Source organism: Capsicum annuum, chromosome 7 (assembly GCF_002878395.1).
Source record: "Capsicum annuum cultivar UCD-10X-F1 chromosome 7, UCD10Xv1.1, whole genome shotgun sequence".
In the NCBI taxonomy this organism is placed as follows: Eukaryota; Viridiplantae; Streptophyta; class Magnoliopsida; order Solanales; family Solanaceae; genus Capsicum; species Capsicum annuum.
The window spans coordinates 25,559,349-25,582,708 of NC_061117.1; the positions used below are offsets into that span (position 1 = coordinate 25,559,349).

Sequence of the window (23,360 nt, forward strand, 5' to 3'; positions counted from 1 at the left end):
TTTCTTTTTCTTCTTTAGAAGATATATACACCCGTCATTCTTCAAAATAGATAGAGACACATTACATACAAAATTCACTTATAGAGCCCACCATATACATACATACTCACTGGAGAAAGGAGGAAGAATAACAATGATCCTTTTTTCTTTCTATATACACATAGGCACATAAGAAGGGAGAAGAGAATAGAGGAGGACAGATTTTGATTTTTCTTCACCATTGATATACATAGAGAGACAGGGAGGATAGAAAGAGAACAATTCATCTTCTCCATTTTTCATTGAAGAACAACACATACACAACTTCATACATGGACAGTATTCACACCCACACAGACTCATAATACATACGGGAAATGGAAAATCAGTGAAGAAGCAAGGAAAAATTGAATAGAAAAAATATAGAAATACAGTGAGAAAACACAGAGTGAATGAAGAAAGGGAAACCAGTCGATTTTGGTCAAAATTGAATGAAAATCATAGCTTCACTGGTCCTAAATAATTCTGTTTCTCCCTTTTTCCAGAAATTACTACAGTCCCTATCCAAATGACCCAGAATCACCCCTCTCTAAAATAAATTCACCAAAAAATTCCCAAAACCGGCGATTGAGCATCCAAAGCTTCAATACTTCTATTTTTGGGTTGCTCGATTTGTTTCGTTAATTTCTATTTGGATTAGACTTTAGGATTTTTGCATTGGAGTTGGTTTTTTGTTGAGGTTTGAGTTGAGGTTATCAAAGGAGGATTCTGTAACACTTTTCAAAAGCTCCAAATTGAGGTCCAATTCTATTCTCTCCCTTTTTTTATTTCATTGTTGATTTTATTGTTGATGATATCTAGTGCATTGGACTGAATATGTGTGTTGGTTGATCTTAGTATAAATTGCTACTTGTTTGATTTATTGTTTGCTTCCCTTGGGTTATGAATTTTGTAATGAAATGATATCTCATTAAGAATTAAAATAAGTTATTTGGAAGGGGTTAATCTTGAAAAAGTGAATTTGGAATAATTTTGATTCATTGATGATATCGAATGTGACAAATCATGATAAATCAAAATAAGTAGGCAAAACGTGGACAGGCAAAACATAGGGATGGTAGATTGTTGAATATTGGAATGTGTTGAATGGCCTTTGTTTCATTGCATCCAAATTTCTTGTACTCATTTAGCCAGGGAATGGCCTAAGAAAAATTGTATTTATTCATCAGGAAATGACGCAAGATATTATGTTGGTGTAAGATGATCGTGATCAAGGCCTAAGGCATCGGGTAAAGCATAGTTAGGATAGTTTAGGTTTCATTTTCGTATTTTCATTTTGGTTTGTCATAAATTGGAATGGACATTATTTTTTAGACTTTGGACTGTTTGGTTGTTTGTCTTTCTCATTGTGTGTTTTGTGTGATTTATGCATTTCATAGTATCTCACTAGCTGATATACTCTACAAAGTGACTGTGTTTGAACCACGGGACCGAAGGATGTCTAACACCTACCCTCAGTCAACAGAATTCCTTAACCAGAATCTCTATTCGCGGATCAGTTTTAAAAAGTTAAAATAATTTTGAAAAGGATTTCCAAAGGTGGCTTGGCACACCAGACTTACGCCAAGTGGTGACTCTGAGTTTTTATTGTTAAAAATCCTTTTCAAAACAAATAATTTTATTTTGTGACTTAATAATAAAATCGTTTTCAACCTTAAATAGAATCTTTTTTTATAAAAAGGCGGTGTGACAATTATTATCATAGAAATAAACAAATATGCAATATATTTCACCTGTAATTTTATCTTCTACAATATTAATAATTATTCTTTTAAGATGGGGTTGGAGACTTTTGAATTGGCTATGGTTTCAGCCAAGAGGTTTGGGGAAATACCTTAGAAAGTTGGGTTACAAAGGAAATTCTTCTAGGTTGTTAGTTAGAGACATTAAAGAAATTTTGAAGATGGATGAAGAAGCTAAGTCCTAGCCTATCAAATTTTCAAATGATATTGTGTCAAGAATCATGACCTTTATCAACAAAACAATCATTGATTATAGTGAGTATAATTTCATAATACATATGCACCTTTTCATTCATTAAGGTGATATTTTCATATAATTACCACAAAGGATGCCAGGTAAGATGTATGTCTACTTTTTCAATTTTATACAAGTTTAAATGACAATTTGTGTACATCCAAATCTGGAGGGCATAAATGTCAGCTGAGGCCAAGATAAAGGGCACGTTTACATATTATTCTGAGAAATAAATAATATTTTGTCAAGACCCAAATCGTGGCCCTGTCCGCAATGGGCATCTCAAACCATGAAAGCCCAAGATACCCCTTAGCACACTATCATTAGCATAATTCATATGAAATAGAAGTTAGGAAGATATAATGAAATTCAAGAAAATCTTATAATCAAACTATGTCAATAAAGTTATGACAATACAATAACCAAATCTAGTCTACGAAGCCTCTACTGAAGAATAACAGTCTAGGCCGGGACAAGGCCTCCGACTGAATCATAAATTGAAACAAATAAATATATGAATAAAATATTTTTTGGAAGATGGATGGCTCACTAACTCTGACATTTATGAAGGTTCTACGGTTGTGATAAACCACAGGACCGAGCCTCAAAACCTATACATTATGAGACAATATAGCCGCCCTATGACGGTCAATACTTGAAATGTATTGATTGTAGAACAATTCAGAAACAACACATATTTCATATAAAATAATCATGAGCATTGTGAAAAAAATTAACATAATAGAGATCAAAACACGTGAGAATAATTCAAAAGTTTCAATCAATCTCGTAATACTTAGACTTAACTCTTTGCTTTAGTTCTTGCTAGATGGTACCCCGACATACATGATACCCACGTGCTATATGGGTCTACCATTACTCGTCGTTCAAGCCTCCAATTCAAGTTTTCCTCAAGGATTGGAGTTATGCATGATGGTATACGATAATTATCCCCCTTTTGGGATAACATAACATAAATTCTGCGTCGGTAAAATATCATTTTTAGTAATGAGTTATCTAAACTCGTGCCTTTTCGATTAACCATCTATCCCTCTTTAAGCCCAATTTTAGCCCCTTAAAAATAATGTTTCATGCTTATAAATATTCATTTCTTTCATGTTAAGGGTATTCCTTAATAGATATCGTCATACATAGACTTGCAAGTCGTATCATATCATATCATGTCCATAGCCCTTTTATTCAAAAACACGTTAATGACCACCAAAAGATTTAAACATCATAAAAGAGTTCTTATTTCAAAAGGGACATTGAAACTTATGCCAAAATATTCTCCTTTCAAGACTTTAACATAGGGTGGTCATGTCTTTTATAATTCACATGCAATCTCCATGAGAAAATAGGAGAATTTAGATATAAGAAATATCCCTTTTGAAAACACGTAAAATGACAATGCATAATTGGTAAAGAGACATTTATAACTCAAGCTTATCATCATTCATTAAACAACCCACAATATTAGTTAATAAATAGATTGCATCTTAGAAAAGGGGATTTATAATTCATGATATTAAATCAATTTTAATATTCATAGCACATGCATATAAATACAATTTAAAGTTTAGAGAAAACTCCATAGTTAATACATAATTACATCATAAAAAGGGGTTTTGTAATTCATGCTTTACAATAAATTTCAAACCTTAATTTATACATATATAGTATAGTGTTTATTTAAAACATCATGGTTACACCCATGAGTGTTATGATAGTTCTACATACCTTTTAATGGAGGAAAATTAAAGAAAAACCTTGAGTTTGAAACCTACGAGCTTTGGAATTGAGAAATCCTTCTTGATGTTCTTGGGAGAAAGAGAATGAGGAACTTTAGGAGATTTTTACTAATTTTGGACAACTTTAGGGTTATAAAAAAATTAGAGGAGTTATAGGGGGTGAAATAATCAATTTGTCTTTGATTTAATAAGGGGAAAACATATTTTAATATCTGGAAAGGGAGGGTCACACTGAAGGCCCAATTGCACAACTCATGCTCTGCCTCGCGACCCCAATCGTGTGGCATGAGCCTTGCCTTACGTGTCCCATCGTACACCCTGGATAGTGCTTCATTAAAACGCCTATAACCTTTTGCTTCAAACTTGGATTAATGAATGGCCAGTTGTGTTAGAAAGAAGACTCAAAGTGCTTTAATTTTATATATATTAGGCGACATAACTTGCTATATCCTAGAATTAATTGTCATTGGAATATGGCCCAAGTTATAATAACTACTAAAACTCAATCAATAGGAAAGTTCTCAACTCAATTGTGAGTTAGCAGATTTTTACGACTTCTATTCATCTCCAAATATTTTCCCATACTAAAGAATTAATATTCACACTTATATCTAAATAAAAATTATTGGGCTCGAGTTTATATACATAGGAAGGACAATTTAAGTTCTAGCCCAAAATATGGAGTGTTACCTTTTTCCAATGCGACTTTATTTGTGTGAGATATTTATAGTTCAAGCTTCAGTATTTTAAATTTCCACTAATGAGATTTAACTTACTTGTAGGTAAGAATTGTTTTATATGGTTGGAGCCAAATCTTGCAATGCCCATAATGGATACAGAACTTATAAGGGAGACCTTATCAAAGAGTAATATTTTCCAGAAACCTCCCTCTTCTGTCACAAAGCTGCTAGCTGAAAGAATATTGAGCTATGAAGTAGATAAATAATAAGCTAAACATAGAAGAATAATCAACCCTGCTTTTCATCTTGACAAGTTGAAGGTATCATTAATCTCCAATAGTCTTTTAATGTTACTATTTAGATTAGAGATAATGGTCAAGTTTGTATTAATTTTGAATAGGAGCCCTCGAGTAACATATAAAGTTACTGTCATTAATGTTGTTTGGACTCTTTCAAAATGCCAATGGTGCATGTCAGATCCTTCAAAAGTAGTGCATTTTCGAAGGACCTAACACAGGTGCAGTGATATTTTTGAAGATTCTGAGCAACTTAGATTGTCATGTGGCTAGGAGATCATAGGTTCAAGCCGTGAAAATATCCTCTAGAAGAAATGCTAGCTAAGTTCGTATACAGTAGACCTTGTGGTCCTCCTTCCTCGAATCCCATTAGACTGCTCTTTGGTAAAAAACTTAACACACCTGAACTATCCCTTTTTCATGAGTTTCACATTATAATTATTAACTATTCCCTATTTTTTTATTACCTAAATTATAAATATCTGTACACTAAAATACATCTAGATAATGATAGTTTAGGTAGGAAATTAAAAGAGAACAAGTGATAGTGAACCTAATTAGCTTCGAGGTGTGTTTTAGTCTAAGTTGCGTGGAATGTTCACTGTCGATGTTGATGAAAAGACTTAAATTTAGGAGAGAAAAAAATATTAGGACTCTATTCAATTGACTAAGATTTTTAGAAATCTAAAGTACAACAAGTGATCTCTTTAAATAGAGTTTTACTAACATTTCATTAAGATAGCAATCCACTGCCTCCTACTATTACCCAACTATTAACAAAATCAAAAGATTCAGATGCTTATAGTCAACAAACCGCTAACTTACTGAAGACCCAGTCAACTAAAACAATAACCAACAAACCCTCTTTTAAACTGAATGTCACACTATCAATTTAACATGCTTGCAACAGACAACATGTTTCAAATGTGATCTTCCATAGTGTAAAAACCAAGTAATTTTCTGAACTTCAGGAAGGATACCAACTTAAGAGATTTAGTAAACACATCAGCAATTTTATTTTCACTTCTTCAGAAGATAAGATTAATTACTCTATCTTTTTTTAAGTCCCTTTAGAAAGTAAATTTGACATCAATATGTTTACTTCTCCCATGTTGAACAACATTTTTGGAGAGATTTATTGTTGAACTGCTGTGACAATAAATGGTAGTAGAGCCATCCTAGTTGAAATTAATTTCTCAAGAACCTTATGCATCCAAATTGCATGACAGGAACATGTTGCTGCTGCTATAAATTTAACATCTGTAGTTGATAAAGTCACAATTGATTGCTTTCACAAAGGCCATGAAATTGCTTTGACCCCATCAAAAAGACATAACTAGATGCACTTTTCTGATCATCCAAATCTCTAACATAATCACTTTCAGTAAAGCCAACCAAATATGATTTTTCTCCTTTCGTGTAGAACAAACCATAATTATTAGTTCCTTGCAAATAGCAAAAAATTCTTTATCCATCTAGAAGATGCATGCCTTTGGGAATTTCCATGTATCTGCTAATAAGACTTAAGAATACATAATATCAAGACTTATTGCTGTTAAATACATATAGCTTCCCACCATTTGCTTGTAAAGAGTGTTGTCAACTCTACATTCTCTAGTTTCTTTCATGAGCTTCAAATCGAACTCCGTGGGACTGCTGGTAGAGTTTCAATTCTTCATCTGAAACCTACCTTAAATCTCTTGAGCATACGTATTTTGTGCGATGAAAATCCCATCAACAGATTGAACTACTTCAATGCCAAAAAAACAATGCATCATTCCAATAACAGTCATATCAAATTCTATCATCATGAACTTCTTAAAATATTCAACCATGGAGATATCAGTTTTGATGTAAATTAAATCATCAACATATAAACAAATAATGAACATTTTTCCTTTATCATCAATCTTTGTAAAGATCTTATGCTTATATCGACATTTCTTAAATTTTTTCGTAGAAAAGTAATCATTTATACAACTATACCAAGATCGTGAAACTTGTTTTAGTCCATACAATGCCTTCTTTAATTTACACACCTTATGTTTTTCTCCAACCTTAATATAACTAGGAGGTTGATCAACAAATATATGTTTATCCAAGTCCCCATATAAAAAGGTTGATTTGACGTCCATTTGAAAAGAGGCCATGAGTGCTGAGCAGCAAAAGGTATCACTACTCTAAAAGTGGCAAGTCATGCCACCGAAGCAAAAGCTTCTCTATAATCCACACCAAACTCTTGCTTATAGCCTTTAGATACTAAGCGTGCTTTGTGCCTCTCAACTTTACCTTCCTTGTTCATTTTTTTTCTTGTATATCCACTTGACACTGATTGTCTTATGCCCTTTTAGAAACTCAGTCAACTCCCAAGTGTCATTTCAAGCAATTGTTGCAACTTCTTCATTCATTGTCTTTTGCTATTTTACATCTTTAACAGCTTCTTCAAAACTGGTAGGATAATAATTTGAAAATAGGGAAAAATGAATGAGTGGATCTTCTAATTAATTAATTTCGGTGACCTTAAAATTTGTCATCCATGTGGGTCTTCTTTCTCATTGTTAAGATTGCTCATATTCTTGTCTAGGAGCTGAAACTAGTGATTGAATTGGATTTAAATTTGCCGATTATTCTGTCTCCTCTACTTGCAGTATTTCCTCTTCAAAAGATACTTAAACAAGTTGTTGAACTCCTTTGTCCTTTCATACCAGGTAGCATCTTCATCAAAAATTACATCACGGCTAATGATAATTTCTTGGTGTTAGGATTATATATAAGCCTTAGATTTATTACTAAAACTAAGAAAAATGATTTTTTCTCATTTATCATCTAGTTTGATCCTTTTCTAATTTGGAACATGAGCATAAGCCACACATTCGAAGATTCTAAAAGGGTCAACACTTGGTTTTTGCCGACTCCATGCCTCCTTTGGAGTCATATTTTAAACAGAGAAATTTGGACTTTTATTTAAAATAGGAATACTCCAGTCAATAGCTTTTGGTCAAAAACTTTTTGAGACACTGCTTCTTGTTAAAAGGTTGTGCACCATATTGAGGATTGCGCAATTCTTTTGCTCAAAAACATCATTTTACTGAGATGTGTAAGATGTAGTAAGTTTCCTCTTGATTCCATTTTACTCATAGAATCTTATAAATTCTTGAGAATTTAAATCTCCTTCACTATCAGTATGAAGAACTTTCAACGGACTACCAGCTTCGTTCTTAATAAGTACTTTAAAACATTTAAAAATGTCAAATGCTTCAGACTTTTCTTGTAAAAATACACCTATGATTTCCCACTAAAGTCATCAATAAAGGTTATGAAGTACCTTTTACCACCATTGAAATTTAGATTGATTGGTCCACAAAGATCTGAGTGCACCAATTCTAACAATGCCTTCGCTCTCCAAGATTTACCTTGTGGAAATAGACTACGAGATTGTTTGCTACAACACAACTTTGACAAGCTCTTAAAGGATATGCAATTTGAGGAATACCATTCACCATACTCTTTTGATATAGAGTTCTTAGTCCGTTAAAATTAAGAAGCCCATAACAATATTTCCATAGCCATGCCTTATCCTTTAATTTGGCAGAAAAACACATATGATGAACATTATGGAGACAGGGAGGGAACATTCTATTTGTAGTCATTTTAACTTAGAGCAATTAATCCAAGTTTGGCATCTAGAATTCTATAAACTCCATATTTTATAGATATTTCATATCCTTTCTCTTGGAATTGGCCAATGCTCAGAAGATTAATCTTCAAATATAGAACAAAAAGAACATCAATAATTATCTGGCTGAAATCTCAATTGGTCTGAATTAGAACCTACCCTTTTTCCGTGGCTACAACTTTAGAGTTATTCCTAAACTTCACGCTATCTCAACTCATACCCTTTCTCTTGCAATTGGCCAATGCTCAAAAGATTGATCTTTAAATCTAGAAAAAAAATCAATAATTGTGTAAGACCCCAAAAAATCCTAGTCATTTTCGTCCTAAATAGCATGCCAAAAGAGGCCCCGGACTTAGAAAATTTTAGCTAAGTGTTAAGACTTAGAATCATTTTAGCCTTTGAAATTCGATGGCCTTATTTTATACCTTTCCGACCTTAGTATGTCGATTTTTAAATTGATTCATGATTAGGGTTACTTGTATGTCATCTCAGATAAGTTTTGGATTATTCAAACTATGTCCAAAATAGCAAGGGGTTACGATAGGCCCACGTCGTAAGGCCATTTAACCTAGCTTAGGGTCGCGCCACAAGGGCTGCTTGACCTGAGCAGGGTTCGTGTCTTGATGGTCGCTTAACCCAAGCAGTGGTCACGATGCGATGAAGACCCCTTCCATCATTATTTTATCCGTATTTGTGGGGGCAAATGAGTCATTTTGCCTACCCTTATTCAGCCTTAACATGAAACTAATCATCCTACAGGGCAAAATCTCATTCTTTATTCATAAACTTTCTCAAGAACAAGCCCTAGCTTCATCACGTTCAACAATCAAGTCTCGAGAACTCACCTCAATCTTTATGAAATTAACATTCAAGGTATGTTAGGTGTTCATCCAAGGGTTTCCTTCCACCCTTGGAGTTAAAGAACCTCTTTTAAAATCACAGTTGATTTATTTCATGAACTTCATGTTGAATTGGATTGTACTCAAGATTATGATGTTACTTGGGTTTCTAATCCATGTTTTATGACAAGATTCATGTGAAGTAATTAACCTACGTGTGGTGTTATATGGATTTATATTTAAAAACCCTTGAAATTGTGAGTCGAAATTTTAATCATGATGCTTATATTGTTTATTATTATTATGTGCATGAATTATTCTCCCCAAGTGTTTGATAAAGTGTTCATGTGAGTTAAAGGATGAAATCATGACATAAATAGTATGTGTACAAGTTCATGCCATGCAAGTGTTTGATAAAATGCCTCAATGAATGCATTGTGACAAAGTGACTAGTTATCATGCTCTTAAGATTATGCCATATTTTACTATTTACGCTATCGAGTCTTGAGGGTATTCCATACCCAAAACCTAGCTGTTTACCTAGAATTTCTGTAGTTTCAGAATAGTCTCAGTGTTGTCACATACAGTAGTGCTCAGTCAGTTATAGAACTCAGTGTATTCAGTCACTTAACAAACCCAGTGAACTCAGTCCAGTTCAGTTAGACAACACTATCAGTAATAGTTCAGTCAAGCCTGGTACAGTCTAGAAATCAGTTCAGTGTCCATTCAGTTAGGGGTAGGAATCAACATCGAGCGAACCCAGGGATAGGGGTATTTCTATCAGTGAAAGGTTTGACCCTTTGTAACAATCCTTGTGTTATAGAACTATGTAGCTAGTGTTGAGATATCTTCCTGCAAGATCAGGGTTGATATATCTCGTATGAGTTTTCCTTCCAGTAAGGGTTGATGAAAAGTCTTCCTGCCAGATAGGGTTAACTCATAACCATTGTTAGTATCCATTGGAAAGGCGCTAACACCCTTTTAACTGGGGTCACAGGTCGGACCCCAACTTAGTTTATAATTGGGGTATGTCGATTAGATAAACACTTTTATAATTACAGTTTCAGTTTTAGACTCAATATAAAACCTCAATTTAGTTTTAAGAATCAGGACTGTTAGATATAGTCACCCAGTTCAATACGAAACTAAGTTCGGTTTCACAGAATCAGGACTGTTAGAAAAAGTCACCCAGTTATCGGTAATTCAGTTATCAGTGATCTCTATTATAGTAAAGCAGTTTCACATGCAACATTGCATAATCAGTAATTACAACAGTTCCAGATATACATGTACTTTCATCAAGTTATAATCATGTTACTCAGTCAGTTATTATTTAGGTATATGAACCCTTGTATATCAGCCTACCTCACTTAGAATACCAGTATATTCAAAGTACTGACACATACTCTTTCTTTGTGCTATGATGTCTTATAGCTAGGTTCAGACGCACGGGCTTCTGACCATACTTAGCAACTCAGAATTTTAGAAGCAGCTGATTTAGTGGTGAGTCCTCATAGTCTGAGGATAGAGTTATCATTTTAGTATTTCAATATTTAGTATATTCAGTAGTCGGAGCTAGTTGGGGTCTTATCCCATCAACTCTATACTCAAATAGTTAGAGGCTTTCAGACTAGACTATTTTAGACAGATGTTCAGTTTTTAGTATTTATTTATCAGTATTTGTTTTCAGTTATGAACCTTATTGTAGATTCAGCCTAACTTTCTCACTATTACAGTGTTATTATTCAGTGTTTGCAGCAAGTACCAGTCATGGGTTAGCTTGTGGTCCTTCGATATTATGAGTACAGTATGATGTCCGGGGTGCAGAATCGGGGTATTACAAACTTAGTATCAGAGCCTAAGATTCTAAATAGTCCTAAGAAGTCTAAAAGTCACATCAAGTATAGTCTTATGCATGGTGTGTAGCATGCCACACTTATGGACAAGATGCTATGAGGCATTTTCGGAAAAGTTTCCCTTCTATCAATGTTCATATCATGAGAGTGAGCATGAGCTCAAGTCAAACTCTCAGTCTAATCCAGTTTCCCCTTTCATTTATAGAATATGCCTCCCAAAAGAACCAATGAAAGAAGAACAAAAAACCAACCAGCACCTCATCCAATTCAGGCCGATCCCCTGGACGAGTATGTATCTTATGAAGAATTCAGAGCTGCGCTCACCACCCTATCCCATTCTGTAGCAGCCTAGAATTAATGGCCAACTACTGTTGAGGCCAACCCAGTGTCCAATACTATTGTAGCCAGGATTTGAGACTTCACCCGAATGAATCCCCTATTATTTATAGGGTCTAATTTAGATGAAGACCCACAGGAATTCCTTAATAAGGTGCAAAAAGTCACAGATATTATGGGGGTGACTGCTAGTAAGAGTGCTGGGTTGGCTGCATATCAGTTGCAGGATGTGTCTCACTCATGGTTCAAGTAGTGAAAGGCAGAGAGGGTCGTAGATAAAAGGCCCATAGAATGGGAGAAGTTTGCCACTGTTTTTTTGGATAGGTTCTTCCCACTGGAGTTGAGGGAAGCTAAGGTTTTAAAGTTTATTAATCCAAAATAGGGTAACATGATAGTGAAAGACTATTCTCTCAAGTTTACTTAGTTAGCCAAATATTCCCCTCATGTGGTAGTAGATAGTAGATTTAATATGAGTAAGTTTGTGTTGGGTGTGTCTAGCAGTATGGTCAAAGAATGTAGGACTGCAATGCTGATTAAAGAGATGGACATATCTTGGCTTATGGTCCATGATCAGTAGATAGAGAAAGCTAAGAATAAGGAGAAAGAGAGGGAGAATAAAAGAGCTATAATAGGTAGCTTTAATTTCACTCAGCCTAAGTCAGAGGGTGGTAATAGTTCTCAGTTCTGCCCAAAATCTTTAGTTCCAGTTCCGTCCTCAGCCAGTGCTCCAGTGTTGAAATTCAAAGATAGCAATAAAGATAGGAAACCAGGCCCTAAACCTTAGGGTAGTATTAGCAGTGCCCAAATAAATCCTCTTTGCAAGAAGTATGGCAGAAACCACCAGGATGTCTATAGAGTTGGCAGTTATGTATGCTTCGGATATGGCAAGCTAGGCCATAGGGTCAGAGAGTGCCCTCAGGTGGGTTTGCAGAGTCAGAATAATCATCCTCCAGCTCAGTCTAGATGCCCGAATCAGTAGGGTGCCACTGTCAATGATACCAGTGGGCAACACCTAAACAGACTCTATGCACTTCAGTCCCAACAGGATCATGAAATTTCTCCTGATGTAGTCACTGATAAGTTATAAGTTACTCATTTACATGTTTATGCTTTTCTAGATCTGGGAGCTTCCTTGCCATTTATAACTCTTTATATAGGTGTTGACTTTGGAGTCAGTCTCAAAATCCTAGCAAAGCCCTTCTCAGTCTCTACCCCATTGGGTAAATCTATAAAGCCCAACGGGTATACAAGAACTATCCAGTTATGGTATCTCAAAAAGATACTTAAGTAGACTTAGTAGAATTAGAGATGAAAGACTTTAACATCATTCCTGGCATGGACTGGCTTTATTCATACTATGCTTCAGTTGACTATAGAAACAAAATTATCTATTTTAAGTTTTCGAATAAATCTATCATAGAATGGAGAGGTAGTACTTCAGCACTTAGGGGTCAGCTTGTTTACTACCTTAGAGTAAGGAAAATAATATCTAAGGGGCGTGTCTACCATCTTATTTGATTCAAGAATTCTAGTTCTGAAACTCCTAGTCTTGAGTCAGTTTCAGCATATGAATTTCCATATGTGTTTCCCAAACATCTTCCTGGAGTCCCTCCCGAGTGGGAAATTGACTTCAAAATAGACCTTTTTCCTAATACTCAGCCTATCTCTATTCCGCCATACAGAATGGCTCTAGTAGAAATCAAAGAGTTAAAAGAACAGTTGAAGGATCTCCTAGATAAAGAATTCATCAGACCCAGTGTATCCCCTTGGGGTGCACCAATTCTATTCGTGCGTAAGAAAGATGATTCTCTCAGAATGATTATTGACTACCGTCAATTGAAAAAAGTCACGGTCAAGAACAAGTATCCACTTCCCAGAATCTATGACTTGTTTGAACAGCTTCAAGGTGCCAGTTACTTTTATAAGATAGACCTCAGATCAGGCTATCATAAGCTTAGAGTTAGAGAATGTGACATTCCAAAAATAGCTTTCAGAACTCGATATGGTCACTTTGAATTCCTAGTCATGTCATTTGGTCTTACTACTTTTATAAGATAGACCTCAGATCAGGCTATCATAAGCTTAGAGTTAGAGAATGTGACATTCTGAAAATAGCTTTCAGAACTCGGTATGGTCACTTTGAATTCCTAGTCATGTCATTTGGTCTTACCAATGCCCCAGCAGGTTTTATGGACTTGATAAACCGCGTGTTCAAGCGGTACCTGGACATGTTCATCATAGTCTTTATCGTTGACATCCTTGTCCACTCCCGCAGTGAATAGGATCATTCAGACCATCTCAGAATAGTATTAAAAACTCTCATAACCTATCAACTATTCGTCAAATTCAGTAAGTTCAAATTTTGGATAAGGTCAGTAGCTTTTCTTAGTCATATAGTTTCCGATGATGGCATTAGAGTTGACCCTCAAAAGATCGAAGCAGTGAGAAACTAGCCCAGACCCATCTCTCCATCTGATAGCAAGAGTTTCTTGGGTTTGGCTGGCTATTACTGACGGTTTGTGTAAGGGTTTTTGTCTATTGCATCCCCTATGTCCAGATTGACTCAGAAGAAAGTCAAGTTCCAGTGGTCAGATTCTTGTAAGAAGATTTTTCAGGAGTTGAAGACTCAACTCACTACATCTCTATTTTTTATCTACCATATGGTTCAAACGGGTTTTTGGTGTATTGTGATGCTTTTAGAGTTAGTTTGGGGTGTGTTTTAATGCATAGAGGTAAGGTTATAGCCTATGCCTCTAGATAGCTTAAGCCCCATAAAAAGAACTATCCTACTCACGATCTTGAGTTAGCTGTTGTAGTGTTTGCTTTAAAGATTTGGAGACATTATTTATAGGGAGTACGTATTGATATGTTCATAGAACATAAGAGCCTGCAGTATGTATTTTCTCAGAAAGACCTGAAGCTACGTCAGAGAAGATGGTTAGAGTTATTAAAAGACTATAACATGAGTGTTCTATATTATTCGAGCAAGGCCAATGTAGTGGTTGATTCTCTCATTAGGATGTATATGGGTAGTGCTGCTCACGGTGAGGATGGTAAGAAGAAGTTATTTAAGGAAGTTCATCAGCTTGCCCGACTAGGTGTCTGCTTAGTCGATTCAGCAGAGGGTAGTATATGGATACAGAATAGTATGGAATCATCTCTGGTATCCAAAGTAAAAGAAAAGAAGGACAGGGATCCAAGTTTAGTTAAACTAAAAGAGTGAGTCAAAGATCAGAAAGTAGAGGTTTTATCCCCAAGAGGGAGATGGTGTCTTACGCTGCCAGGGTAGACTATGTATGTCATGTGCGGATGGTATGAGGAAGCGGATTCTTGCAGAAGCGCATAGTGTGCACTACTCAATTCACCCAGGGGACACTAAGATGTACCGCGACTTGCGGGAAGTCTATTGGTGGAGTGGAATAAAGAGAGACATTGTAGAATTTGTAGCTAAGTGTCTGACATATCAGTAGGTTATGATCGAGCATTAAAAGCCTAATGGAGCTATGCAAGAGTTCAGTATTCCCACTTGGAAATGGTAGAAAGTGAATATAGATTTTGTGACGGCTCTGCTCTGTACTCGTTGCCAGTATGATTTGATTTGGGCTAAATCAGCTCACTTCTTACCAGTTCATACCTCTTATTCAGCCAAGCATTATGCCAAGTTCTATATCAGAGAGTAGGTCAAATTTCACAGAGTTCCGTTGTCCATTATTTCAGACAGAGGTACGCAGTTCACCTCTCACTTTTGGAAACCTTTCCAAAAGGGTCTTGGTACCCAAGTTCACCTCAGTACAGCCTTCCACCCTCAGATAGATGGTCAAGCAAAAAATACCATTCAAAATCTAGAAGATATGTTAAGAGCGTGTGCCATTGACTTTAAGGGTAGTTGGGATGACCACTTTCCTTTGATTGAGTTTGCGTATAACAATAGCTATAATTCCAACATTCAGATAGCTCCATTTGAGGCACTCTATGAGAGGAGATGTAGATCTCCTATTGGTTGGTTTAAAGTGGGTGTGGCCATAGTAGTAAGGCTTGACTTGGTATTTGATGCTTTAGAAAAGGTTCAGTTGGTCAGGAAAAGGCTTAATACATCTCAGAGCCGACAGAAATCGTATGCAGATGTGCGAAGAAAAAATCTAGAATTTGAGATCGGTAGTGAAGAGGTTTGGCAAGAAGGGGAAACTCAGTCCCCGATATGTTGGTCCTTACCGAATCCTCAGTCATTTTGGAAAGGTAGCTTACGATCTTGAGTTGCCTTCAGACCTAGCTTCAGTACAACCAGTGTTTTATGTCTCTTTGCTAAAGAAATGTATAGGTGACCCAGCAGTTGTAGCCCCTATAGAGGGTATAGACATTCAGAATAGTCTTTCTTATAAATAAATCCCAGTAGAAATCCTCAATCATTAGGTTTGCAGACTAAGGAATAAAGAAGTTCCTCTAGTCAAAGTTCTTTGGCAGAATCAGTCTGTTGAGGGAGCTACTTGGGAAGCAGAAGCAGACATGCGGACCAAGTATCCTCACCTCTTCTCTACAAACTCAGACTGAGCTCAAGGTAACAGTCTTCCTTGAATCTACTCAATTCCATGTTCAGATTTTCTTTAAAAGTTTGATATCAGTTTAGTTGCATAATATTCTCATATCATGCCTACCTTCATGAAACAACCTAGTCATGTGTCATGTCAAAAAAATCCAGTCATGCTTCATTTATGCATGTTTAATATGAAAACTCAGTACATCAGTAGTTTCAGTCATGTAATCATGCTTCAGTTGTGCATGTTCAGTATGTAAGCTCAGTCTATCAGTAATCTCAGTTTAGTCAGTTTCATTCGAGGATGAATATTCCCAAGCGAAAGATATTGTAAGACTTCGCAAAATCCTAGTCATTTTCATCCTAAACAAGATGCCAAAAGAGGCCCCAGACTTAGAAAATTTCAGCGAAGTGTCAAGACTTAGAATCATTTTATCCTTTGAAATTGGATGGCCTTATTTTCTAAAGCGATCATCTATTGAGGAATTCAGTGCCACCTCCTCCTTTTCTTGTTAAGTGATTTTTTGTTCATGGATCAACAAAGAGCTTTGTAATTCATCAATTGAAAGTTTATCAATATCATGAGATTCTTCAATAGATCAAACAACAAAGTTAAATTTTGGTGTCATTTACCGAAAACTCTTTTCAACAATTGAAATTTCATTTGACTTATCACTGTGGATATCCATATCTTGTTGACAGCTGTCATCACCTATGAAAAATAGTCAATAACTGACTCCTTAGAAATTCAAAGAGTTTCAAACTCCGAATGAAGTGCTTGAAGCTGTTGTCTCTTTCTCCTTATTGATCCTTAATATTTATTCTTCATGGAGTCCCAAATCTTCTTAGAGATGTATTTAGAAAGAATAGTTTCAATATTGAACGATCAATTTCTTGGAAAAGATAATTCTTCACCTTCAGGTCCTTCAACTTTGTTGTTGTGCTTCTGCTCTTTGTGCGTCTGATACTATTGTGCCTTCTGTTGGTTCTGGTATGTCATCTATAATCACTTGCCAGTACTCTTTTGATCAGATAAAATTCTCTATAAACATGCTCCAATGGTCATAGTGATCGTCAAAGAGAGGAATGGATGCCTGAACAAATTTTTTGAAGCCATATGTTCATGTTGCTGCTGCAATTTTTCTTATGCATTTCTCTCACAAAACTGGCTCTGATACCACTGATGGAAAGAATAAAATTTAGGAGAGAAAAATATTACTCCCTTCGTTTAAAAAAGAATGACCTACTTTCCTTTTTAGTCTGTTTCAAAAAGAATAACCCCTTTCCTTTTTTGACAATACTTTAATTTAAACTTTCCACATGACATGTTTAGGACCACAAGATTAAAGGGTATTTTGGTACATTTGAAACAACTTTAATTTAAGGCCACAAGATTCGAAAGTCTTCTTTATTTTTTTAAACTTTGTGTCAAGTCAAAGTAGGTCATTCTTTTTTAAGCGGAGGGAGTAGGACTCTATTCAATTGGCTAAGATTCTCATACATCTGAAGTACAACGATTGATCTCTTAAGATAGAGTTTTACTAATGTAAAATTAAGATAGAAATTTACTAATTCCTACTATTCCCAACTACTAACACAATCAAAAGATTCAGCTACTTTTATTCAACAAACTACTAACTTGCTAAAGATTCAGTCAGCTAAAACACTAACAACGACTGAAAGAGTAAAACAATAACCAATAGATGTTGCACCCATGTCGGATTCTCCAAGAATACACTAATTTTAGAGAATTTGACACGTACCTACTGACAGTTATGAAAAGTCCGAGCAACATAGGATTTAATATGTAGATGATGATAGTTTAGATAATAAAAGGGAATAGCTATTAGTTGAGTTATGAAACTCGCAAAAAAGTAACAGTTTAGATACACTTTTTACCATTATTATTCAGCTTTGATAAATGGAAAAGGTAAAACTACAAATAACTACCCATAATAAGTGAAATTAGTAATCTGAAAATAAAACATGTAACTTGTTATTACAGCCTATTAACCGGTAGTGTAAAAGTACTTTATACTGTCAGAATATATAAGTAAATCCCTTATATTAGTACCTTTTTGAGTATGCAAACTCTAGGATACTGATTGTGATTTCTTTTCAATGCAATGTATAATATACCAAAACATATGGTACCTTCATTCCATTTGGCTACTTGTGAGGTGTTGAGTAAATGGAAGAAAATTGTTTCGAAAGACGGAACGGAGGTAGATGTGGGGCCATATCTTCAAACATTGACAAGTGATGCCATCTCAAGAACTGTATTTGGCAGCAAATATGAAGAAGGTAGAAGGATATTTGACCTTTTAACAAGAACTAGCCAAAATTATTTTAAAAGTCAGAGGCAAGTAAGTTATATTTATATTATTCCCCATTGTTTAATACATCAAAAAATTTGAAAAAACTCTTTCATGTTAGATGCTATATTTTTCTTCTAAAAGATTTAAGTTTTATATATTGACAATGTAAAAATTCTATTACATATGTTAATGTAGTTTAACTTATTAGTTCAGTAGAAGGCCATTTAGGTTAGCTGGTTGAAAGTGGGTGATAAACAACCGACGCTTAAAATAGTGAAAAGTACTTTTAGGTATTAAAAATGATATTATTATCTATATTAGAAGTGTGAAACTTCAACATATCTGCTTGTAGACATTAAAATAAAAGTTGAGGGCATTTTAGTCTTTTTACAAAAAAAATCAGCTTAAAGAATTTGTCCTTTGTGCTATGTTAGTTGTACCTTATTAATAACTTTAAAAAATGCCCACAATATTTTATTTAATCATAGACCATGCCCTTTTAAAAAGTCCACCTTATTCTATTTATTTAGAAGATTGCTCTCTACTTTCCAAAGATTTAATTTAATTTATTTCAATTTTTGTAAATTAATAATATAATAATTTTATCTTAATTATTATTACAACTAAATATTTAAAGTAAATCAATTTTATTATTTTAATTGACTTTTATATTCAAAATTAATTTTTTTTACTTATTATTTTACTAAATTTAAATTCTAAAATTATTTTTTTATTATATGTAAATACTAATATTTAAACTTACCTTTAAATTTTTAAAGTGAAAAATTAATAGATTTAATTTAATAAAATAAATTCTTAATGAATATTGTCTTAAGATTTGTGTTGGGTCAATATATATCAAATAAAAAAATAAAGAAAAAAATATAATAAAATTTTATTATTGTGAGAGATAAACATAATGCACTATCCAATAATATTTAATAATATCATATTCTGTATATGCAAAATATAGCATCTTAAAATTTACATAATTTAATAATATAATAATTTTATCTTAATTAATTGTAAATAAATATTTAAATTAAATAATTTTATTATTTTAATTGACTTTTATATTCAAAATTATTTTTTTTACTTATTTATTTTAGTAAATTTAAATTTTAAATTTTTTTTTATATACAAAAATACTAATATTTAACTTAACTTAAAATTTTTAAAGTAAAAAATTAATAAATTTAATTTAATAAAATAAAATCCTAATGAATATTTTCTTAAGATTTGTGTTGGGTCAATATGTATCAAGTAAAAAAGAAATAAATAAAAATATATAATAAAAAATTATTATTGTGAGATATGAACATAATGTACTATCCAATAATGTTTAGTAATATCATAGTTTATATATGCAAAATAAAACATCCATATTTAATTAATATACTACTCCGGTCAGTTATCGACGATAACTATTGTATATGATAAAATTATATTAATTTTTATAAGAGTAACATAATCAATCGTTCCTAATTAATTATTATGAGTCATCTAGGTATTACGAAAATAAATAATATTTAAAAAAAAAAGATAAAATAGACATAAAATGTGACATTAACTTTTAATGTTTTAAATTAAATTGTCGTCCTTCAAACGATGATTTTACTATACCACCCCTTATTATAAGTCACTTATGTATTAGAAAATTAAGAATAACAAGATGATATGTCAACATAAAAAATTTGATTGACTATCAAAATTATATTAGTGTCATATAAATTGTGACGGGACAGAGGAAGATATAAAGCAACATATATTATTTGAAAATAAAATAAAAAGTACTGTAAATAACAATAATTAAGAAAAATATTTGAAAAATTGATTGATTGTCAAAAATATTTTTGTGCCACATAAATTGGTATGAAGAGAGTATTCATATCTTATTGAAAAATTATGTAAAAAATATTATAAATCACATAATCAACAATTTTAGAAATTTAAAAATATAAAATATTTGGATGACTCTCGAAATTATATCATTGTCACTTAAATTGAAATAGAAGAAAAAGTATTATAAATCACAATAATTAAAAACTTATATTATTTTAATGATTAGTTATCTAAATTCTATTTACGTCACATAAGTTGAAATAAAAAAATATATATTGGACCCTTGCTAGCACAGGCCGTGCATATCTAGTATTATAAATAAGAAATTACTTGCAATTGATAATAAGTAATTAGTATGTTTGGTAAAAAAGGTATTAATAAGCATTTTTCCTGTTAAAATTACTGAGATGTCCTTACACCTATTTACACAAAAAATAATAATTTAAAAGTACGTTTATATAAAATGGATGAGTGACTAGAATCAAAATAGAGATAAGTCCTAAGGTGTTTGTATACTAGTTTGATCACCTTATAAGTTTAGCTAAACACCTCCTAGGTAAGTTTATCATTTTTATAAGGTTGTTGATTTAATATTTATCATAAATATTTACCTTAAAAGTACTTAATTGAGTGTGTAAGTATCTTTAAATCGTCATTATCAAACTTAAACTCTTTTATGTATTGTAGATTTTGGCCAACCAACGAGAAGAGAAGGATGAGCGTTATACATCAGGAAGTACGTTCACTCATATTAAATATAATCAACAAAAGAACGGATGAAATTGAAGCAAAAGGGTAAGCATCTAATAATGATGACTTATTGGGCATATTATTGGAATCCAACTTGAAAGAAATCCAAGAACATGGAAATAAGAAATTTGGAATGAGTATTGATGAGTTTATGGAAGAGTGTAAGTTGTTCAATTTTGCTGGACAAAAGACAACTTCATCTTTGCTTGTATGGTCAATGATTTTATTGAGCAAACAATCCGATTGGCAAGCTCGTGATCGAAAAGAGGTTTTGCGAGTCTTTGACAACAATATTCCTGATAATGACAAATTGAATCTACTCAAAGTTGTACGTTCATGATCTATCTACCAAATAACATAAGGTTTTTTTTTATTACTTTAGGAATAGTTGAAGCATTTTGTGCTCACAGAGTGTTTGAGAAGGACCGCACCCCAAGGGAATATAATGTAGGAAGCCTATCCTTGTGCAATCATTGGTGGCTGATTTTTACGGCCAGAATCATGACTCATAGATCATATGAATATAAGTTGACTTCATGAGTGTGTTTGGTATGACATAAAATATTTTTCGGATATTATTTTCTACTTCTCTCATGTTTGGTTAGCTTAAAAAGTTTTGAAAAATATTTTTCAAAATAATTTATTTTCCTTAAATTTAAGAAAAATGGCTTTCCTTCAAAAAGTAAGGAAAATATTTTTCAAAACTCTCTCCAACCTCACTCTCAAGTTGAAATGTCCATACTACTCTTAAAATAATCCATCCCTACCCCAACTCTCAATACCCTACCACCCCCATCTAACAAAGATGTTTTGAACTTTTTTCTTATCCCAACCTCCAGCCCCCATCAAAAAAATATTTTAAAAAAAAAAAAAATCAAACATTTTTCTTACCTCCATCCCTACCCCTGCAAAAAGATTTAAATTTTTTAAATTTGTGTTTTAAGAAAATTAATTTTTTTCTTATCCCATCCTCACTCTCCAACCCCGACCCCATCCCCTAATACTACTAGCCCTTCCCCCCTAAAAATATTTGTTTTTAATTTGTTTTTTTTTTAATTTAAAATTTTTTTCTTAACACTCTTCCCACCGCCTATTCTGACACCTCCACCCACCACCTATCGGCTACCAGCCCTCCTTACAAAAAAAAAATATTTTTTTTAGTTTTAATTTAGAAAAAGTTCCAAAATATTTTTCTTAATCCACCCTTCTTACCCTATTCGTTTTCATTATTTTTTGTTAAATATATACAAATAATTTCAGAAAATATTTTCCTACTTGCATAATGAACACAAGAATATAAGTAAGAAATAACTTATTTTTCTAAAAAATATTTTCCTCTTCCATACTGACAAACCCTGAAAAAAAAGTATTTTCTGGGATCAAAAAGTATTTTCTACTCTTTAGCTAAATACTATAATGTATTTTCTAAAAAATATATTTTAATTATCCAACTAAACACTAGAAAATATTTTTCACTCACCAATCAAAAATAAGAAAATAAGTAAGAAACCAACTTCTTTTCTATAAAACATTTTCCTTCATACCAAACACACCCTATAAGTAGCCTAATTGTATAAATATCTTTTATATTGTTGGACACCTTCCCTACGATCTTTTCTAGATTATAATCTCAACTTTATTGAAAGGTTACACGTAGATATCGATATTTTAGGCGATTTGGTAGTGTAAAACCTCTTTTACATTGTGCATAGAAGCTAAACTCTTTCTAAGATGTTTTTTTTTCTACATTTAACACCGGTAACCATGATTATCCAAGAATTCTTGAGATTGTATCCACCAAGTTTTTTTATGAGTAGGGAGCTAAACAAAGGAATCACATTAGGGAACTTATCAATACCAAGTGGAGTTCAACTCCTATTGCCAACAATATTGTTGCATCATGACCAAGAAATATGGGGTGAAGATGCTAGAGAATTCAATCCAGAGAGGTTTAGTGAAGGAGTTAAAAAAGCAACAAAAGGGAAATTTGCATATTTTCCATTTGGGGACCTAGAAATTGCATTGCACAAAACTTTGCAATGTTAGAGGCTAAAATGGGACTTGCTATGATCCTACACCACTATGATTTTGAGGTTTCACCATCTTATGCTCATGTTCCTTCTTCAGTGTCACTCTTATACCTCACTATGGCGCTCAACTAATTCTACACAAGCAATAAAATAGGGGTAGGATCTGCGTACATCTTACTCTCTAGGCCAGATCCACTTGTGGAATTAGACTGGGCTTGTTATTGTTGTTGAAATTTCTTATACATATATAAAAATAAGGATGACATTCAGAGTTGCAACAACTATAGGAGTATTAAGTTGTTAAGTCACACTATGAAGATTTGGGAGAGGTAGTTGGGCGGAGGTTGAGGAGGATCGTGTCTATTTCAGAGAATCAGTTTGGATTTATGCCCGGTCACTCGCCGACAAATGCAATTCACCTAGTGAAGAGATTGGAGCA

The 23,360-nt window shown here is 33.4% G+C and overlaps 1 pseudogene; it reads left to right on the top strand.

Annotated features, from left to right (window-relative positions):
* The first annotated feature begins 1,756 nt into the window (after positions 1-1,756).
* Positions 1,757-23,070, top strand: LOC107876397 (annotated as a pseudogene).
* Positions 23,071-23,360: the final 290 nt, after the last annotated feature.